At 39.5% G+C, this 20631-nt stretch overlaps 1 protein-coding gene across 12 annotated transcripts in view; it reads left to right on the top strand.

The window, feature by feature from the left end:
* Positions 1-67: 67 nt before the first annotated feature.
* Positions 68-20631, top strand: part of LOC106643102 (CUGBP Elav-like family member 1) — a 218151-nt gene continuing 197587 nt past the window's right edge. For 10 of the 12 annotated variants that reach the window (XM_089598193.1, XM_089598198.1, XM_089598222.1 and 7 more), the window contains exon 1: positions 19656-19962. The gene's annotated coding sequence lies outside the window, so the exon portion shown is untranslated. Of the gene's footprint in view, positions 491-19140; positions 19552-19655; positions 19963-20631 lie in introns of those variants that run through there. The other 2 variants (XM_089598179.1, XM_089598165.1) reach the window with 2 other exon arrangements.

Genomic DNA, 20631 nt, shown 5'->3' with positions numbered 1-20631 from the left:
TAATATCACCTGCAGAGACCAGACGCCGCCACGTTCGAGGCTGGATGCTGGATGCAAGTCCTTACTTGCCGCGCGTGTGTTCAGTCCGAAACGACTAAAGAGCCTTTTTGAAAAGCTCCGGTACTTACTGCACTTGAGATGGAGGTAGTGTGTACAGGTAAATTAAAATATCATCGTCTTGACGCGAGTCGTAGAGTTGTGAATTTTTTTTGTTGAATCCGGTTTATAAGTAAAAGTGCGCGTCGCTTCGCAACTTGCCACACGGACTTACCTCACTATATCTGGACGTAAATACATATCCCAGGGTGTTTATGATACAGGTAATATTTATAACCTATATCCATAAATGTTACCACGAGGATGGACGACCAGGACGAGACGAGTTCCTGACCTCATCTGCGTATGCATCCGAGCTATTCGACACCGCGACAGTTGCTGTCCAAGAGCAATAAAGTTCAATGGGTCAGGGCGCAATCCGGGTATCTGAGAGGTATTTATAACATTTCTTCATTCAATTTCTGGGAAGCTTTTCTTGTTTTCTAAGCGTTACCGCACATAAGTTATTCGTTGGCTATTTGTTTCTTGTTTATTATTGTGCACTAAAATGCTTTTTCTCGTTAAGAGGTTGGAAAGAGATTTTAGAAGCACGAGGAGAAACATCATCCAAATCAGCTTTTGCAATTTAAGGTAATGACCGCCATCTTTGATCTCAAATGATCGTCCATTTTGCGGGGTAAGCTCCACAGCTGTTGGGATGTGAACCTGTAATGGCGTAATAACTATTTTTTTTTCATCCCTAGGATGCAATAAGAGAAATATGCTTAAATTGTAATAGTACTAGGTATAAGCTGCCAATCAATTATAACTAGTGTGAAAGTGCTTATCTTTCTACCCCATTTACTCACAACAATAAATTTCTCAAATTTATGATTTATAATTTCGCAAATTAGAAGTTCTGTTTTCAATTGACAAACAATTATAAAAATGCTGATTTTGTATGCATTAAGTGTATGAAAGGTATTTTCTATAATAATGATTCTTGCGATCATCCATTCTATGTAAAGAGTAATCAGTAAACACTCACTTCATCCCTATTTGAAAGTATATAACTACATTAGTAAAATTGATTCATGCTTGATAAATCAATGCTTTAATCAGTTTTACAATATTAGTAAGATTATTTTTATAAAAACTTTAGTAAGAGCTTTCAACTGTTTTAATAATACCATACATTTAATTTGGCATATGAAATTTGAAGTAAATAATTTCTTTACAGGAAGGAAATAAATTTTTAACATACCAAAAACTTTTGAACAAAAGTTGTGCTAGATTGTTAGAGTAGGCGTACAACAAAAAAAATAAACCGTGTAAGTTTTTTAACAAATTTTAACGAGTATGTCACATTTTCTGGTAATATTTGGTAGCAATATTTTTAGCAGTAACAATGAATCACAAGTATTGAGAAGGAAACAAGAGTTCAGAAGCAGGAGTAAGGAATAACGTAAATATAGCTAGTTGTGGCTATTATGTACTCAAGAGAAACAATACATAAAAATAGTCATCTATAAAAGTGTCAAAAAATTGGAAAGTTTTCACTGATGAAGAATATTCAGATTGTGATAAACTTGACCGCTACCTTGTGGACTGTTTCACGTCGATGAAGTAATACACCCCCTAATTAACTTCTTTGACAGTTCTTTTAGTATTATTTGAAATATTACTTTTAGTGCTGTTGTTTTTGTCATGTATAAATATATAATGTATGTTATTAATTTTGTTGTTGAACTGGTAAAGTGCAGTAATATGTACTTGGAATAACCAAAAAGAAATATGAGCAAACACAAGTTTTGCACCTACAGGAAGTATTGATTATTTATTGTTTGTATTTTTACTAAATTTTGTGTGCTTGAGTCTGTGTGTCATTTGGAAACGATTAAAGGTAAAATGTCATGTGACAGGTATAAAGTATGAAACAAGATGTGATAAAATAATTTGAAAACATAACTTTTTATTTTTTGATGAAACGTTTTTGACAGTTTTATTCATACCTAGTTCAGATTATAAAAGCTACGTAAGGAATGGTTTATGTTGCAATAATGGTTTTAGCTGGCTAGGTGTGAATGATTTCTGAGACCTCAATCAATATTTACTAGAGCAGAAGGAAATTAGTCGAAAAGAGCAAACAAATTTCACTATGCTTGTATACTTATTATAACATTATAAAAGTTTATTTCGTGTTTCACTTTTGAAGTTTTGTTAATTCTCAATAAAGATTTTTCATACACAGTGTAACAATGATTCAGAGTGCGACATGTGGTGGACAGGGGGGGGGGTGGCAAGAGAGGGGACTGTAGGAAAGACGAGAAAGTAGAAAATGTCGATAAATCCCAAAGCCACAAACTAGCTTGGTTTTTTCAAGGGGAAAAAATAAAGTAACTAAAGGATGAAGGTGGGGTGGGAAGCAGGAGAGAGAGAGAAAGCAGCCACGAGTCGTATGTGTGTGTGTGCGTGTAATACTTGATTTCAACGTCGGCGACACCGGTGCGGCGTCGACGGGTCGAATAATCGGATAAAGGATACCCTGAGGGCTGTAGGGCAGCGAAGATGAGGTCCGATAAACCCCATCGATAGGTGAACATGCATAAGAGTACTCAGTACGTGTGGTAGACACCGCGGCAAGCGAACGCATGTAGGCTAAACGACGAAGTTGTAGGAGAAAAGTAAAACAATGGGAAATAATTGGTATTTGTCTTGTTTTGTCTGATCTTGTCTCGCGTACCGAGCCATCGACTGTTTTTTATGTTTACATGTATATGGGCATGGCAAATGATACAAAAAGAACTACTTAGATGAATAGCGTATACTGTGTAACTCTACTCTCGACTCTCGACAATCAGGGGTTCAATCGTCATGTTTATATAATTATATCTCGACAGCCTAAGTAACAGGAGATCAACCTAACCTAACCTTTTTTTAAGGCAGTTTAAGGTGAGTGACGTCTAAATACCACAGTCACTTTTTCAGCATCTTGCGACACAGATCGTATGTGTATATATAATACAACTGTAAGCATTACCGTTTATTTGTTTGATTGGTGCAATCTCGGACGAGATCTTGAAATTCTGCTTGAGATGGACTTGCTCACTGTTTTCTTTTTATCTATTTCTGTTTCTTTCTATCAGAAGAGTATATACTTAATGTGCAGTCGTCTACCTTGCCAGCGTTATAACCAACCGTGTGTTCCAGTAGGGCTCTCCGACAACTTACCGACAACTTAAACATGACGCAAGATATCGTAAGACATAATTAAGTTGTCGGAGAGCGTTACTGGAACACACCCCAAGTCGTTAAGTTTTGCTCCTATGTGTCCGTATATATAGCCAAGCTGCACATGGAATTTTATTTATTATTATTATTTTTTTTAACCACTTAAACGTGATAAAAAAAAAAAAAACAGTGATTACCTTCAATAACATTTTTTATTTTATTTTTTTTAAATTTATTTATTTGTTGTCAAAAATTAAGGAAATATCGAATATCGACTACGGGTACGAGCAAAATCTAACGATTAAACCTAGCTGCATAAGTCACATGAAAATATGTAAAATGTCTCTTTTGTTTCCCTGAATGATTAGGCTACATGGACATACCTTCATATAATCATACATTCTTACGTACCAAAATGCAATTAATAGTAGCCAGGCTGGTAGGTATAATAGATACGAGAGGTTGGTATACCTACGCGTCAAGCGTTAAGTATGTAATAATACTACATATACATTTAATATTGATGCGTGCGTGTTATTGAAAAATTCATTTACCTTATCAATGGTGCAAACTTGAACACGTTTTCAAGCGTGCCGGGCTATTTAATGTGACGGATTTTCCATGATCTACAGTATAATATGCATGCCCTTTCTCTTTGTTTGTTTCCTCGAGTGCGGGTCGCAATCGTCTAAAATAATGACGACGGTGTACGGTGTTTATTAACTGTAACTGTAACCGAGCAATATCATTGAAACAGCGTACCTCCATACCTACGCTTAATCAATAGTAACAAACCATGCTTACTTGGATGATGTTGTTACAGGGATTCAAACAATTATCATCGGTGCAACATATACGAAATTCATAATTTCATTGGCACTTGAGAGAAAGTCATACCTTCCCCCCCCCCCCCCAAGGTTGCAATACGCTAGGTTATTGTCTTTATTTTGTGTAAAATCGCTACCATGCACATTCGGTTGGGGTTGGGCATCACGTGATTTCCGCCCGAATTACCAATGTTTGGCACTTGAAAAATTAAACTTGACTCTTGCTTCAGAAAAATCAAATGACTCGAGTTATACTCCCGAGACAACCTATTTTAACTTGTTAACTTAAAAATTACAGAAAATAATTTACTGGTTTTTCAGGAAAATGAATGGGTGGTTATAAAAAATTGTCCACTCAATGTACATTTAAATGTACACAAAAAATTAATAACAAATTAAAACTGAAACTAGTAAAGCTAAATAATAATAATAATGATGAATTTTTTTTTTTTTTTTAAGTAAATCTTGTTTTTTTTTTTAGTATATAATGACTAAAATAAAATTGTGCGTTATAGTTATCAGAAGGTATTGAATAGCCCATTTAAACGTAATGAAAATATTTACCAATGTATTGACATTTAATAGTTAACTCGAGTTTATATTCGGATTTATTCGAGTAATTGAGCCAATTCGGTTAGCAGATTCATTTGTCGAGTTAAACGCCAAGAATAAGTAAGTAGCAAGTACGCGAACAGAAATCTCAGTTCTTAACTTGTACATATTCAAGACTTTAATCATTGATTCCCTTGTGTGGCCGCGTGTACGTGCTTGAAATTATTTTTCAATTGTATGAATTTCCAACCCTTAGACATCAGTATACTGGTATGGTGTGAGTACTTGAAGAAAATGGTGTCTTGGGGAATGGATTGGTTTCTCAATCGTCACACAATTATTTAGTTGTTGGTGTGTAAACCATCACGAGTCTCGGAAATAATAATAATGGCTCTTGCCTTCATTTGCATGATACGAAATAGTTGGATGTAGAGTGGAAAAAAAAACTTGGTCATTTAGACGTATAATAATAATAATAGTGATGTGGGAAGGGGGCGCCAGTTATTGACTGAGACAAGGTCTTTGTGTTCCCACTCATCTATATTCATCTCGCCCTCGATGCCACGTGTCCTCCGACAGAAGAGTGCCTCGCGCACGCACCGCACACAGCGAGTATACTTATGCAAGTAATAATAGTAACGCAAGCACTAGCAGTATGTGCGCGACAACGTACCTATGGCAACAGTTCGTGGTGAGGTGGTCTCTTTCTGGCCTTTCTGCGTCCCGCAGTGTGCAGTACACTTTCAGTATATTTATAACTTGTAGAGCGCAACATTTTCTTTCCTCATCCCCTGCAACTATTCATCATCCCTGGTACGAGGTTCATTCAAGATTAAAACAGACGAAACTTACCTTGTTCTTGTCTTATCTACAATGAACGATGGTGGTAATAACAATAGAAGAAGAAAAAAGGTTTTTCTCGGAATAACCGTATTGACGATTGTAATTTGAAAATGCGCACTTCAGATATAGTATATAATCGGATCATAAATTAAAGTAAATAAAGAAACAAACAAATTCGACAGCAACAAAGCTACTTTTGGAAAAATTTATTGATGAATGAGTTGTTTTTTTTTTTGTTTTTTTTTCTCCTCAAAACATTATCCATCATCTTGTGCACACTCTACCATTTTTAAGCCAATAACTCTTGCAAGCATGATTGATCGTGTCTTGATTTCAATGTAGCCCACTAGTCACTAGCATGTGGGCTTTCGGGTCTTTATCGAATGCAAGCACACTTTTATTAGTTGCTGTCGTCCCAGCGGGCCTCGTTATGCTCGCGTAACTTGGCCGATAGATACGTGACCAGAAAAAGAGTGTGATGGATCTATTGAATCCCTGCACCCACCCCCCTCTCCTAGACGTTGTTATACGTCTAGTTTCGTTTGTATAATTCTTCTCTTTTCGATCAACAACTGTCCTGCTCTCTCTCTCTCTCTCTCTCTTTTCCAATTTTTTCTCGAACTGTACGTTTATGTACGTAAATTCTTTTAGTGCAGCCAATAAGAAAGTCAAGGCCCCTCCAAAACGATTATGACATTATTAAAGCGCAGCCATATTAAAATTCACTTTTGGCTCGATTCGCAATTCCTACGCGAAAAACTATTGTTGACCATTAATGTTATAAATAAAATTATGTTAATCCAATTTTAAAACCAGTGTCCCAAGCTTTCATGTATATGCTCACTGATGGGGAGGGAGAGGGGCACGCACTTGTGAAAAAAAAAAACATTTTTCAAGTTATTAAATAATTTTGCATACATAAAGGTTTCTTTTCTTTTTTTCTTTTTACTTGTGGTCATCGTTTATTACGTTCATGGGAGCTTGAGCGTTTGTTTTGTTCGTAAGGGTTCGAATCGTGGTATACTGTAGATAGTACTTTTCCGATCGAATGTCTTTCCTCCCAAAGCAATAGAGCCCAGTATTATCGTAAGGCGTAGAGCTGTTAAACAATAACGTCCAGAACCATATTCTTGTTACAACGTGGTTGTAGGAACGAGCGAAAATATGCCGCGGTGAAAGAGCTACTTTTTCTTCAAGAAACTATGGTACGTTGAAGAAATGAAAGCAAAAAAAGGTTGCTCTATGTAATAAGTGATAATTTATGTATTTATTATTTCTTTTAAATCGTCTTTGTAAAATGATGCATGAGCTCGCGTCCTTTGTTTTCGCACACGCGATGGCCCACCGACAAGGAGCCAGAAACACAGAAGAGAAAGGAAAGAAAGATCGGATAATCATCTACGGCGTGTTAATTCCGATGTTTTAGACGAGCTTTTTCCCTTCGATGTGTTGGCCGACCATGGAAACTCCATTTCGCGCTTTTACGCGCCAGGGTCCCAGAGTCAGGGCGAGTTTGTCTGCAGCTTGCACGTGCGGGTTATCCATCGCACGTCCACCGCACCGGTGTAATTAAAGCTCGAGTTTACTGTGCGGTGGCGGGCGGAGTGGACCCGATAAAAGGCAGAGCCGAGCCAGCGGCGGGGGAGGGCTGCTGGATTTTGGTCCTGCAAGATTGCCCTTGTAACAGCAACCAACACTGGTTTGGAAAGCCTTGATGCAAAAATTGTTTCTCAACTCTCCTCCTTTTCTTCTGTTGCTAATGCATGCATGTGGTGAATCTCGATGATGCATCCTGTACCTACTAGTATCATGCACATAAATAAAATAAGTATTGCAAAATGAAGTTTGCGTTGCAGTATTTTCCTAGATGCAGTGCATCAAGTGGTCGCAAACAATGGTATCCGTTTTTTTTGTTATGCTTAGTTACTGCGTAATTATCGCTTTTCCAAATAGCAGTGATTTTTTTTTTTTAAATCTTACAAGTTCTGCGCATAGCGAGTAAACAACCAGGACTTACTCATCCACACCTCCCGATCACATTGTCCGCAACGATAGAGAGAGTAAAGCAGTTAATTGGCCCTCAACGGCAAAGGCAAAAAGACAATTCTTTGAATGGCCAGCCATCCAAGTGCCAATCCCGCCGAGCAATGGGAAGATTAGGGCGCTCTATTATATTTGTGTACGGAGGCGATTTTTTTTTTTTTGGTTGGTGGCCAAAATAGTAACAACTGTGAGACAAAAGCCAGCCCAAAGTACCAAGTAAAAGAGCAAGAGAGAGAGAGAGAGAGAAAAGTCATGGGTATCTATATCCTATGGGCTGATGGCTAGAGTGGCACATCAATCGCGATCACCTCCATCTGGCTATAAAATCTGCTCGTTAGCTACGCTCGTTACGTTTTGCCAGTCTCACCACTCTCTCGCGCTCTCGCTGTTCCTACCCCTCGCTTCCCTCGCTTCGGACACCAGCAGCAATTTTCTCGTGCAGCGTACGTGTGCCCGTGCACGCAGTTACCATCCCCGCGAGAAAGAGGGTAGGACCGCCCCGTAATGGTATCAGCCAGGCTGTAGGCACCTAATGAGAGAGAAACGCCTACCCTGCAATGTTACCCGCTCGTCCTTGCCTTTTATTCGTGACGCTCTAGTTAGGCGCGCACACACCCATACAGCAATCCCTGCCCAGGCGCACGTCAGCCCTGGATAATTATTATTACTCCAACTCCCTTCTTTTCTTCTCCTTGTGCCTCATCTTGATCTCTGACACGCGCTCCAAGGGCACGATCGGTCCTTTCAACCTAACCCAACTATACCTATTATATCCATCCCTCCAGTCTCTGTGTATAGATATATGGTGTCCGCGCGCAGTCTGTTGTGTATGCATTACGTGTAAGTCAAGGATAGCTCTAGTAGATGATATTGGGTAAAAATTTTAATTCATTTTAACCGTGCGCTCGCTCGAAAGGGACAGTTGTTGCTATAATTGGAATATGTATGTGTCGATTGTATCACGAGTATTCAACAACCAGTCGTTGTTTTAATCATCAAAACTTTCCCTTATTTCAGCCTATTGTTGAACATACGTGTAATAAATTAATATGCTTTACAACAACTTACATGATGAACAATATGCCCAAGTGCAATGGCAATGTACTAATCTTGAAGATGGATCATTGCATGAAATTAAGCTCCATTAACCCGATTCGTATGAGGCACGTGGGTGTACTCTACTACCTATGTGCAGTGTATGCAGTGCATGGGTTATGTATACACGGCCAGGAGGTTGTTGTTCCGGGAGATGGGACCCAAACCAAGCGAAGTATATTAGTAGTAAACCACAGAGGCACGACAAATCAAGTGCTCGAGAAACTCGTTGGGTTAAAACACTGTTCGAGTCGCCGTGAGTGTATTCATGTATGCATGTACCTGCCTGTGTGTAGTTAAGCAGCAGTTGTCCGGACCACCTGCTACTTCATTGCAATAATGATTAGGTACACCCTCTCATAAAGGGTTATTGATGCCGCACCAGCCGAGTAATAGGTACATCTTTCCTCACCAGGTCGGACTACGCACTTCGAAATCTCACTCTAAATCCGAAAGATTTGAGAGTCAAACTTTTAAAACGTAAACTAGTCTTTGAATTTCACAATATAATATTATTGTCTAGTTTACTTTGATAAGCAGCAGTATAATTGTACCTATAATATCTAACGTTTAAACATAATCGACAGATAAATCGAGATGAATTGGAGACAGTTGGTTGCCTACATAATATTTATATTTTCTACGTTAAATTGTACATCATAAGTAAGTGTGTGCGTTCATTCACGTTTGCGAGCGGACGAGTATAAGTCAAAAAAGTTGCGATGGTGAGTTGCGTTTCCAAGTTGCTTACCTAAGTATTTAGGCTCTCCAAGAGTATGCATTATTTAGGGCTCAAAGTCCACCATATGTATGTATACACACGCTGCTTATTCGCTGTACAAAAGCGATAGCACACGGCAATACATGGACAGTCTTACATGGCAGTTTTCCTCGCTTTGTTCTCATGGTATGCTCGATGCTACACATATATATATATATATATATATATATATATATATATATATATATATATATTCTACAATATTTCATACATATAAGCGGGGAGAAAGCGTGTGCCAGCAGTGGTAACTACGAGTGACTAATGTCACCTGAAGTTGGATTTGTAGGTAGGTATAAGTACCGGGGAAAATCGATAAGAACGCTCCACCGCTGGGCGCGTAAGTATAGTAACGGTGCAGTAAGCAGTTCGGGGCGCTTTGCTCTACCTATAGGTATAAATACATGCGGCAATGAATTTTACGGAACAAACTTGGTATAGACGTACTTATAAGTATTTTTCTTGCCCCAATTTTCCTCTATCCATTTCTGGCCAGCGCGAACAGCTGGAAATAAGGCGTTTGGACTTGTATCGTGCATGTACCGAGCGCCACTTTCCTTCACCTCTTTGTTTTTACTTTAATTTATTTTGCTCAGCACTGATGGGTTATTTATTATATTTTACCGTTCTTCTAGTTACCACTGGGATAAAATGTTACATCAAGCGTAATATTTGCATACTGCAAGAAAATGAAAAAAAAATTATGGGCTTTCTTTTGGCTTAAATTCATAGTTTCTCCCGGTTTCTCCAACTGCTTCTCCTGTAAATTCTACGGAAAAATCCGTCATTACGGAACAATAGTTAATATTAATATTATTATTTACTTCTTTCTTTTTTTTTTTTTTTTTTTTTTTTTTTTTTTTTTTTTTTTTTTTTTTTTTAATTTCATAAAGTTACAAATATGGCTTTTACATAATATCTACTTACAAACATATTCAATCACTGCTTATTGTCTCCTTACTTGGAATGCCCGTGACTGTATGGGAGAATGCAATGCACGTAACATTTAGTATGGTCGGGTCGTATGAGCTTTTTTTACCTTGAACATTCTACGTAAATTTTTTTTTTTTTTTTTTTTTTCTTGTCACGTCATAAGAAAGAAAAAAACTGTACGCATGAACGAGAGGGATATCCTCTCATTTTCACTGCTCGCGCTGTAGCGCAGTGGTTGTTGGTAAGTTGTGTAGGGCGCTTCTTAATCTATAGGCATCATCGCCACGCAATGTGAGTCTCTCGGGTTTTTCCAAAACGGCTCATCATCGGCAGCCGGCCCCTCAAACCAGTCCTCCAAAAACTCGACAGCACAAAATAATTATCTTTCAATGTTATTGATAGATATGGAGCTGCACCGAGCACTGGCTCTTCAAATTTTCCCATTATGTTTCCGCAGTGGGTATTATTTAAATACGGTTGTGGGCAAGTAGTGGTGCCAGTTTAATGCGCTATAGATGCCTCGAGCAAAAAGGGAAAGAGAGAAAGATGCCGGTGTCTAAAGTAACGTAGGGTACACACGTATGGATAGATTCATCGAATCGCGAAATGTGCCGTGCCTAGGGAATCTATGGTCCTCGTGGGAAATTCGAAGGCCGTGACAGCGGTAGCGTCTGCTGCTGCTGCTACCGCCTGCTTTTTCTAGATAATGAATAATCGCAGCTCTTCAAAGGCCCTTTTCTCCCTCCTCTCATCGTGCTCCGCTCCCCTCCTGATTGCTTCGGGAGTTGTTGCTGCTGCTCTCTTGACACCCTCCTCCTCCACCGCCGCCCGGCCGTTTTTACCTCAACCGAGCCACTCGGGATACAAGGCTAAATTTTGATTTCCCTTTGCCAATACTAACTTCCGGATTATTTAAACTTATACGTCATTTTACGAGTTTTAATCAAGCACCCTCCAAGTACTAGTCCGATCAACTTATATATATATACATTATATACATATACACACTCGTAAACGTACATTGTGTCGATTGTTTGCACAAATTGTTGCTTAACAAATGCATTGTGGGTGTGAATTTGCGTGTACCACAGTTTTTAAACACGACTGTCAAAAATCTTTTTTCCGTTTCTGGCACATGCAGCTGCTGCTTTTAAATAAGCTCTAAACAATTTTCTCTCTCTCTCCCTTATTTCTCGTCTTCGACGCGATTGCCCCACACATCTATACTTTCGTGCATTAAGTATTGCTTACAGTTAAATACCAGCACGCAACTTCTCAGATGGGAATTCGCATCGTACTTTTTTTTTTTTTTTTTTTTTTTTCTCAATCATACGCTTGCCGCATTCGCTGCACTTACGGGAAAAGAGATCACGTCCCGAAGCTGTTCTGGCCAAACTAAACTTTTGCTATTAAATACTAATTTGGCTGCTCCCTCTCTCTCGGGGATATTAGGATTCGCTTGTTCAAGAAAAGACGCGCTGCTGAAGAATACAGCGGATAGCTTCCCTTCGTTCTCTCTTCTTATCTCTGCCCTCTGCCCACCCAAGGGAGCTGCTCGTTCGTTGATCTTAGATGAGGCCGCAGATATCGGTAATTACCCGTTCACTCTTGCCGCTTTGCTAATAGATTGATCGATACTATTCCATCCGCACTTCTGCTCTTTCTTTTTTCTCCGCCCCTTATTTGTATTCGACAACATCGGACCCACACTCTGACCGCGATGATAACAATATCGCTGCTCCGATCAATCACCATCTTTTTTTTTTTTTTTTTTTTTTTCCTCCATCCACTTGATTTCGAGCCTCTCATTATTGCCGCACACATAATATTGTGTTCCAATTTTTAATTACTTATTGATCCATTTATATCATATAGGTACATCAGCACGTTCATTTATTTATTTATTTCTTTCTTTCTTTCTTTCTTTAGATGAAGAAAAAATCTTTCATCGAATGACGTTCGTATTCGTTAATAATGTTTTCTTTCGCCAAGTAAACTTTTATGATCAACGTGATGTGATACGCCAAAAGCAATGGAATCAACGTCAAAATTTTTCGGTGAAAAAAAAAAGATGATGGTCGATAAGCGTTTGATTGCGAGCAAGTACTGAATGAGATATCTTTATTTTAAATGTAATGTAACGTGAACTCGCGCAGTGCAGAGCTGCAAATAATATATTTATTAATTTACTTGTGCAGACACGCTGACCCCTCGCAAATAAAACCAAGTATCGGAACAAAAGCTTTAATTCTAAAGTCATGTCTGGTAAGGTAAACGCCCCTATTTATTGAACATTATAATGTATTTGTCGTACGATTCAGTTCATAATACTATTGTTCTAGTTTGGCATTTTATGTATACTTGTGAACGTAAAAGATTAAGAAGTGATATGTATAATAAAACTACCAATTTTAAAGAATGTTTCATAAATAGGGACAAAATAAAACATAATTGAATGGTACGCATTATGGTACAAACTTCAATGAGTGATTAATATTACTCTAATGGACTAATAAACTTGGAATTGTTCGTTGTTGAATGCATAAAAATAGTGTTATTCAAGCAAAGTCATTTAAATATTTTTTAAAGTACTATACTACAGCTATGTTTTTAATACTGTTTCAGAATAGGGGCATAATTATGAAACAATAGGTACAGTGTTCCATAGTTCGATATATTTTGGCTTTATAGTATTTATATGAAAAATAATAATTTTGTAATTTAAAATTATACTAAAAATTTAAATAACCATGTTAAGTAGTAGCGCACCGGTGAGAATCGAAATTTCTACCATTTATGCTCATACTTGAACAAAAAAAAATAAAGAAGCCAGTATATGAGTAAAATTGTTGCCATAGTAGGGGCGTTTACCTTAAATGGGATAGAATGGCGATTTGCCTGGTAGCCACGGGAGAAAGAAGGTTTTGTACTGATATTTGGGTGGTAAATGATATGGGTGAATACAAGCATCAGGCCCAAGTTGTCAAGTTAACTGCCCTCGACACGTACAACACTACGCGTGTAGCGATTGTGACAGCCAGTTCTAAAAGCTACACGTGTGTATTGGGGGTGGGGGGGGGAAGGGAGGAAGTACAGGGTGAGCAAAGGTATTCCCACTTATTGAATTCTTGCCTTATATACCGACATACCCCCTTGTGTACGTAGGTTCACCCACACACATACAGACATGTAGACTGCTGGCTCCTACAAATGAGCCTGTGTGAATAATAATAATAATACATGGCAACAACGAAAGCGGGGGAGTCTAGATGCGATTTATATTGCTTACCCCTTTCGCTATCGGAGCTGCCTGCCATATCCCACTTGTTTCCTCCTCGCTCCTTCTCCTCCCTTCTACTATCCGTTGTTGTGGTGTATGGGAATTGGTCACTGTGAAGGGACGCCGATCGATATCTTTATTACGAGGAGCAACGCGTGCGTGCGTGCGCTTCCCTCTATCACGCGTTCCTTGGTGATACCTTTCCGATAGGTTTTCTTTTTTTTTTTTTTCATCATTTTCTTTGCTGAGGTATGTATATACCTAAAGCACTGTAAATACTCCACCCCCATCCGCTCAGCCTGCAACGCTCTCCTTTTTCCACCCTTCCTCCCCGGTCTTGACTTATTTTATAGAATTTTACGCTACACCAGTTGCCGGACTGGTGCTGGTGTGTTGTTCCCTTTTTGAATTTAACAGTGTTTGTAGGATACGGAGCCGGGCCTCGACTGATACTTACAACCGAGGAAGGAGCCAAGCAGAATTTAATTAGAGCTCGTAAAACTAACAGTTTAAAGCTACCTACCTACCGTGTTATATACCAGTTAGCTATGGTTGGTTGACTTGGTAGATTTTTTTTTTTTTTTTTTCCTTATTCTTTACCCATCAAACATTATTTCTGCTTTGCGGTTGCTTCATTTGGCGCTTTAATTAAAGGACGGAAAGTTATGCTCACCGCTGAATGGTGTGGCCTCTCCGATTATAAATAGTTTTAATAACGCCGACAGATAACTTTACTCTTCTTTTTTATGCCCCTGTCATCATTATCTATACATCATAGAAATATCTGGTTGCATCCCCTCATTGGCTTCTAACGACTAAATTTACCTTATCTAATGGCGAGATGAAACTTGTCAATTGTCATGCGATCCATCAATTGATTTTTACCTTATTCCATATTTAATTACGAGTCATTTTTAATTCGCTCGTGACGTGTTTTTTTTTTTTTTTTTTTTTTTTTTTTTTTTTTTTTTTTTTTATATATAAATTTGCAATAATATTTACTATAACTGAATATTGTACCTTCAGTTAAATTAATTTAACAGAAAAAAAAAAAAAAAAATTGCCAATTACTTATCTTACCTATGTGTATTATTATACTCTCTTGCGCACGCCCGCATCTACGGAACGTAAAATGTATTTTTTTGCGCCTAATGATTATTGAAAAGAACTCATGTTGGAGGAACCGTCACTGTAAATGATCCCTCTACTGATTAAGGCAAATGGTTGAAAAACATGTAGCTCGCACAACGATTTCCACGCAAAATAAATGAATAGGAAATATGGCAAAAAAGAAAACAAAAATACAAAGAAAAGAAATCGAAGCGACGGTCAACGTCAACGATATCAGTTGCAATGGAAGCTCACACGTGTCGCTGCTGTTGCGCGGTCCGCACTCGGATGTCGGCGCGTGAAAGCTTTCGCAAACAAGAACAACAACAACAAAAAAAACATAGCAGCAGCGAGGCGATGCGGCAAAAAGCAGTAGTCCGAGCATTGGCAGCTGCAACCATAGCGGTCATTAAAATGCGCTCTGCTGCTGGCAATTCTGTACCTATACATGTACATGCACTGCATTCGCTATCCGTTGTGTGTTGGCATTTTTTATCCGATGCTCGTTTTCTCAAACACAGATCACAAATGACGTTTTGAATATTAAAAAATGGCAGGCGGTGATGGAGCATCGGTATCATATTAGCAGCAGCAGAACACGTACACATAATCGCGAAATTTTACTTACTATTCATGCATATAATATACGTACAACTTTGGTATTATTAATTTTGGTTGTTCGGGTCGAGGGGCATAATTATATTATAATAGATGTGGCTATCCATCTCCTTACCTATGTGAACAATGTGAAACATATTATTCTAAACTTACATATTTAATAATTATACATTCGATAAAAAGGCTTCAAATACCAGTGTGTCTTCTTTAAACTGCAATACGCATTACGTTTTTGTTTTTTTGTTGTTTTTTTTCCTCATGATTTCGTATAATTTGTATAAACATATTACATTTTAAATTTCTGTTCCGCGATCTTCATGGATATGCTGTCCTATATTTTCAATGAATTTTGCAATTTTGAGAAACGAAATAAATTTTTGTTGTTTGCAATATTTCCAAGCACAAAGTGATGAGCGGTCGTTGACCAAATTTTGTTTTCAAAGGGGGTTGCGTTGAATAAATAAAATATTATTGAGAACAAAGAGAGAGGGAACGAAAGGCTTTGTTCAAATTACGTGCGGAGAGAGCGAAAGGGATACGAAACCAAGCATTTTGCCACATGCGACTACTGAAGCAATATGTGCATTGGGTAGGTCTGTATGTATCCCGAGTATGGGGAAACAAAAGCGTCGTCGCACTACTGTCAGAGGCAGGGAGGAGGAAGAGGCCGCGACTTTAGTGCTCTTTTGTCAAATGGGCTTTGTGAGAAGCGAGAAATCGACAGGGCGCGCGAAATTTCCTCCTTCTACTTCTTTTTTATCGTTCGATAGACGAATAACAGAAAATAAAGAGAGAGTCAAATGGTACGGGACGAAAAATTGGAGCGCAACTTTCAGAGAACCAGTAGCACCAGCGCCTTTCGTCGTTCTACTTGCCTTTCAAACTTACGAGCCCATTAATTAGCTCATCCCTTTCCTTTCTTTTTTTCGTCTCGTCGGGGTGAACTTCTATTTTTTCAGTTACCTTTCTTCTTTGTTGCGATCATTTTTTTTTTTTTTTTTTTTTCCCCTACGCAGAGTCGACCAACAAAGACTTTTGTAATTGAAGTACACAATTTAGTTGTCAATTAACTAGCGGGAAGAAAAAGAGTCGAATGTAATCTTTAACGTACAACTAAATTAAAAGAAAAGAAAAACATGAAATTGGTTTACTCGTGGGGTAACCTTGTGTCATTCCCCTCCGTCGTCGTCTAGGGACTTTCACCGCTGATTAAGTGTATTTAAGATTTGAAATTCTTGGGTGACAACGTGTACATACATAGTATATGAAAAATATGCCCGGGATTTGGAAATGCGATGCATCGTATTGCCAATGTGTGGTTACTCAATTGAAATGCACAAATATTGAATTTAGCACTTGAGACCCGAGATCACATTGTTATGCTCTTTCCAGCGTGATGATTATTTGTGCCAATGCAAAATCAAAGTAAAATTGAAAAAAAAAAAAAAAAAAAAAAAAAAGCGCTACGTGCATTGGGACTAAAGTAGCGTAGAGGGATGTTGTTTCTACTTTTTGTCAAACTTAACGAGTCCACTCGAATGCAAATACTGCAACTGACAGCCGGGATCCATGAGTAGAGCTAATTATTAGGTACGATAACAATCCGTTTACCGCTTTAATTGACTTGGCAGTGAGTTGGAAGGAAAAGTTCGTGGTGCGTGGGTTGAATTTCTCATAAATGATATTAACAAATTGCCTGACTAAGGAGCGACTGGGCAAGTAGGACGACGTGGGCTTCAATCTCGGCTATGTATAAGCTCGAAAGTTTCGTCACATGTTTATTCCAGACGTGGTTATACACTTTGCCCTGATGGTAAAAGTTTATCCTTGGAGGAAAAGACTCCCCTAGAATTCTCCGTTGAATCTACGTTTGGCTTGCCCTGGGCGTGTACAGCGAAAACGGGAAATCAAAAACAGTGCAAGCGATGGGGTCGGAGGGACTCCGTTGTATTACTACACGAAAAACGAAACGAGAAGGTAATACATTTGAAAATTAATTCATTAAAATAATAAGAAGCGTATTGTAAACAATAACCCCATGTATCATATTGTATTGTACATTATTATTATTATTATTATTAATATAAATAACCGAGATGAAACAACAAGGTGGGGCATGCAACATTTCTGCTTTCCGTTAAAGCTGCACTGTTTAGCCCTTCCCTCCGCTCCCCGGCCTCGCGGTTCTTGGAGAAATTTGAGTGGCTCTTCCGGCAAGTGCCAATTAAACGGGAAGGACGAGAAAACGCTCTGGTACACCCCTATACTCTCACTAGTCTCATTGAGCTCACTGAATTCGTGTAATATTATGTGTTGCCCCTCTGCTGTCGGTTTTCTTCTTAACGGCTAGTCGATCTCTCCTTTCCGCGCTTTTGTGAGAAAACACGACAGCGATACCAGCATCACTCGGATCATTTTTGAATCAAGTACGCTAGCCGTGCAGCCAAAAGGCTATGATTCTGCATTTTTTCATCCCTTCCTATACCTACGCATGCACCAGACGGGCAACAGAGTCGCGGAAATAATAAAAAAGATTTATTGATGGCAAGCTCGCTGACTGATGCCTCTTAATCATTTGACATCTAGGTATTTCACATTATTGCTAAAGAGCTGATCTTTCCATCAAATACTTTCAATATTTAATATCATTTTTCGGGAGTTTATCGTTTGACATAATTTTCGCTCGTTTCTCCGCTGGAAGGGAAAGGAAGAGAGCTCATGTTCTCGCGACTTTAAATGACATTTGCAAAAGCTCTGTTGGCGTCGATTTACTCAACAGTTGAATTCATTAATGCCGTTAGTCCCTGAAATGATGATGATGATGAAAATACTTGTATTGATTCTTTGTCGAAAATTCAATGTAGCCCACGTTGTGTATACCATACTTATAAAAAATACGATAATACTCCGTACCACAATTAGTGGAGCATAATTTTATTGTCATTATTATCTATTGCGTTCACATATCATACAGCTTGTTGTGCAACTTCTTTGTGGTCCACATTCGGTGCAAGTTTTGCATAATATTGTAATCTCGAAGTATAAAGGCTTCAAGAAAATTTGTGAGATTTGCCAGCTAGGTATTGAACGAGCTGTGCACAGTTCAATAATTACTTACACTGACAATCGAAAATTGTCACACGAATACTTATACAAAATTTATCGCTCGAGTCGTAAAAAATGTCGTGTGTGGTATACCTACTAGCCATTTCAAATCTAGACTGAAAGTTTTCATCGATACTGCGACAATAATCTAATGATGTTCTTCTTTGACATCATTATCTCGACTCACAAAAAAAAAAAAAAAAAATCAAGCTCGAGGTAGTAAGACACGTGTGACGTGTGCGCATCGTATGGTGGACACCACAACACATGAGTAAGGGTTGAAAAACTTGGAGGGGAGAAAGGAGCCCGTCGTTGTCGCCGGTCGCTCTGCAAGGTATAAATATACATACACATAGGGTACAGGTACGCACATATATATACGCCACCGTGTCGTGTAGCTAACGGTGGCGAGGTGGCGGCGGCGGCGGTGGTGGGGACGGCGCGCGGCGAGCAGGCGCTCTCGAGCCCTGACACGCAAGCTGCAGGGGGGCCAAGCGGCAGCAGAGGAGCAGTGTACACGTGTATACATACATATATATATATATATATATGGTACGGTAGTGGTAGGTGGTAGTATAGCGTCACGTATACTTAATATCGGACCGACCGCGACGCTCCCGCGCTCGGCGGCTTCGAGACCGACGCCAGTCGACGACAAGCCGTCGCGAGGTCGCGCGCCATCGGCCCCCTGCACTTGCGTTAATAACATCATAATTGCACACCAACCCCTACACCTCTCTGTTTACACGTTGGCTCGCGTTGGCCGTGCATACACGCTCATTTGCTCTCGTAGGGTGTGTGCGGATAAGCCGTCTTGAGCTGCTGGCCGAGTCTCTCGAGTACGATCCATCATCACGTGGACGTGCGCGGTTTTTTCCGACTCGTCGGAAGCGGGGGGTGGAAGAACGGACGTACGAAAGTCATTGTGTTTCGGTGGTACAGTAGTGGGGTCGTCGAGCCGGAGCCGGCCACACTCGAGTGCATCCAACGTCAGGGAGGACAACCGCGTGACGTGTCCAAGTACACGCTGAGAGCCTCGCGGGACGCACATCGGACCAACATTTGTCATTCGCTGTCTGTCGTTGGATTATGCTATCGTGGTACGTATATATACAAAAAAGACCCGAGCACACGGTGTATCCATCACCACATGACTCGACACTGACGTGCTGTACTTTCGGACTATGATTAACAACAACAACAACAACAACAACAACAACAAAACTTTCAACTGGTTAAAAAAGCACAGAGAAAACGGTCAATTAACCACTGTTTTGTGATTTTTAATTGTCGCCGCAATAGGAGCACTTGCAGGTGTATTCATCGACAGTGACACGACGGTGTATATAATATACATTATCAAAATTACTTAACTTATCGCCGAGAGCCTCTCGACGTTTGAGAACACGAGTGGCTGGTGCAACAGCGCATGAATTGGCCAACGAGACTTATAATTGCTATGACGTGGCTCGTTCTACGTATACAAGACACTCGACGCGTTGCACAAACAGGTACAGCAGAGAAACTGTTATTGTTAATGGTGTTGTCCCGCATGAGGTTTAATCAATAATTAACACAAAGCGAATAAAAAATGTTCTTGATCTTGACTCGGGGGGGGGGGGGGAGGTACAATGCACTTGTCTCTCTATACCCCCCTTATTGTTGCGTGTTGACGGTGTCCCTGCCGATAGATAATGCACATGTGGGTATTTGTTTTGACGTTCCTCCAGAATTTCATGCTTTCGTAATCGCGCATTTTTCAACACCACGACAGTGCATTAAAATTATCCCACCGGGGAAGCAACTGCTAGAGTAAGGGAATCGCGAAGATAAGTACTCGAATAACGCGTTCCTCCTTGCTCGTTAAATGAGACACAGTAGTCCCCCTCCTCGCACCCCGACGCTTCGACGTACAGGCACGGGTGGAAATTAAAGAGAAATATGATAAAAGAACGAAAGGGAGGGAGGTGTGATGATACACTTGGAGCTAGAAAATATATCGGACTGCTATACAAGTGCCTGTAAATTGAGAGCCTCCTTGAGTACTCGCTAAGGAACCGGGTGTGCTCGTAAATATTTCTACATCTGTAATGTCATCTCTCTCTCTCTCTTAGCGTGTGCATGTGTGTACCCTTCCATGTATTTGCCACTTATATATCGCCATAACTTGCAAACAACGA

The sequence above is a fragment of the Copidosoma floridanum genome, unplaced genomic scaffold (assembly GCF_036245765.1).
Source record: "Copidosoma floridanum isolate Cflo_tuat_1 unplaced genomic scaffold, Cflo_Japanese_pri ptg000001l, whole genome shotgun sequence".
Lineage (NCBI taxonomy): Eukaryota > Metazoa > Arthropoda > Insecta > Hymenoptera > Encyrtidae > Copidosoma > Copidosoma floridanum.
Note: the sequence above shows the minus strand (reverse complement) of the source record. Positions and strands in the feature narration are given on the sequence as shown.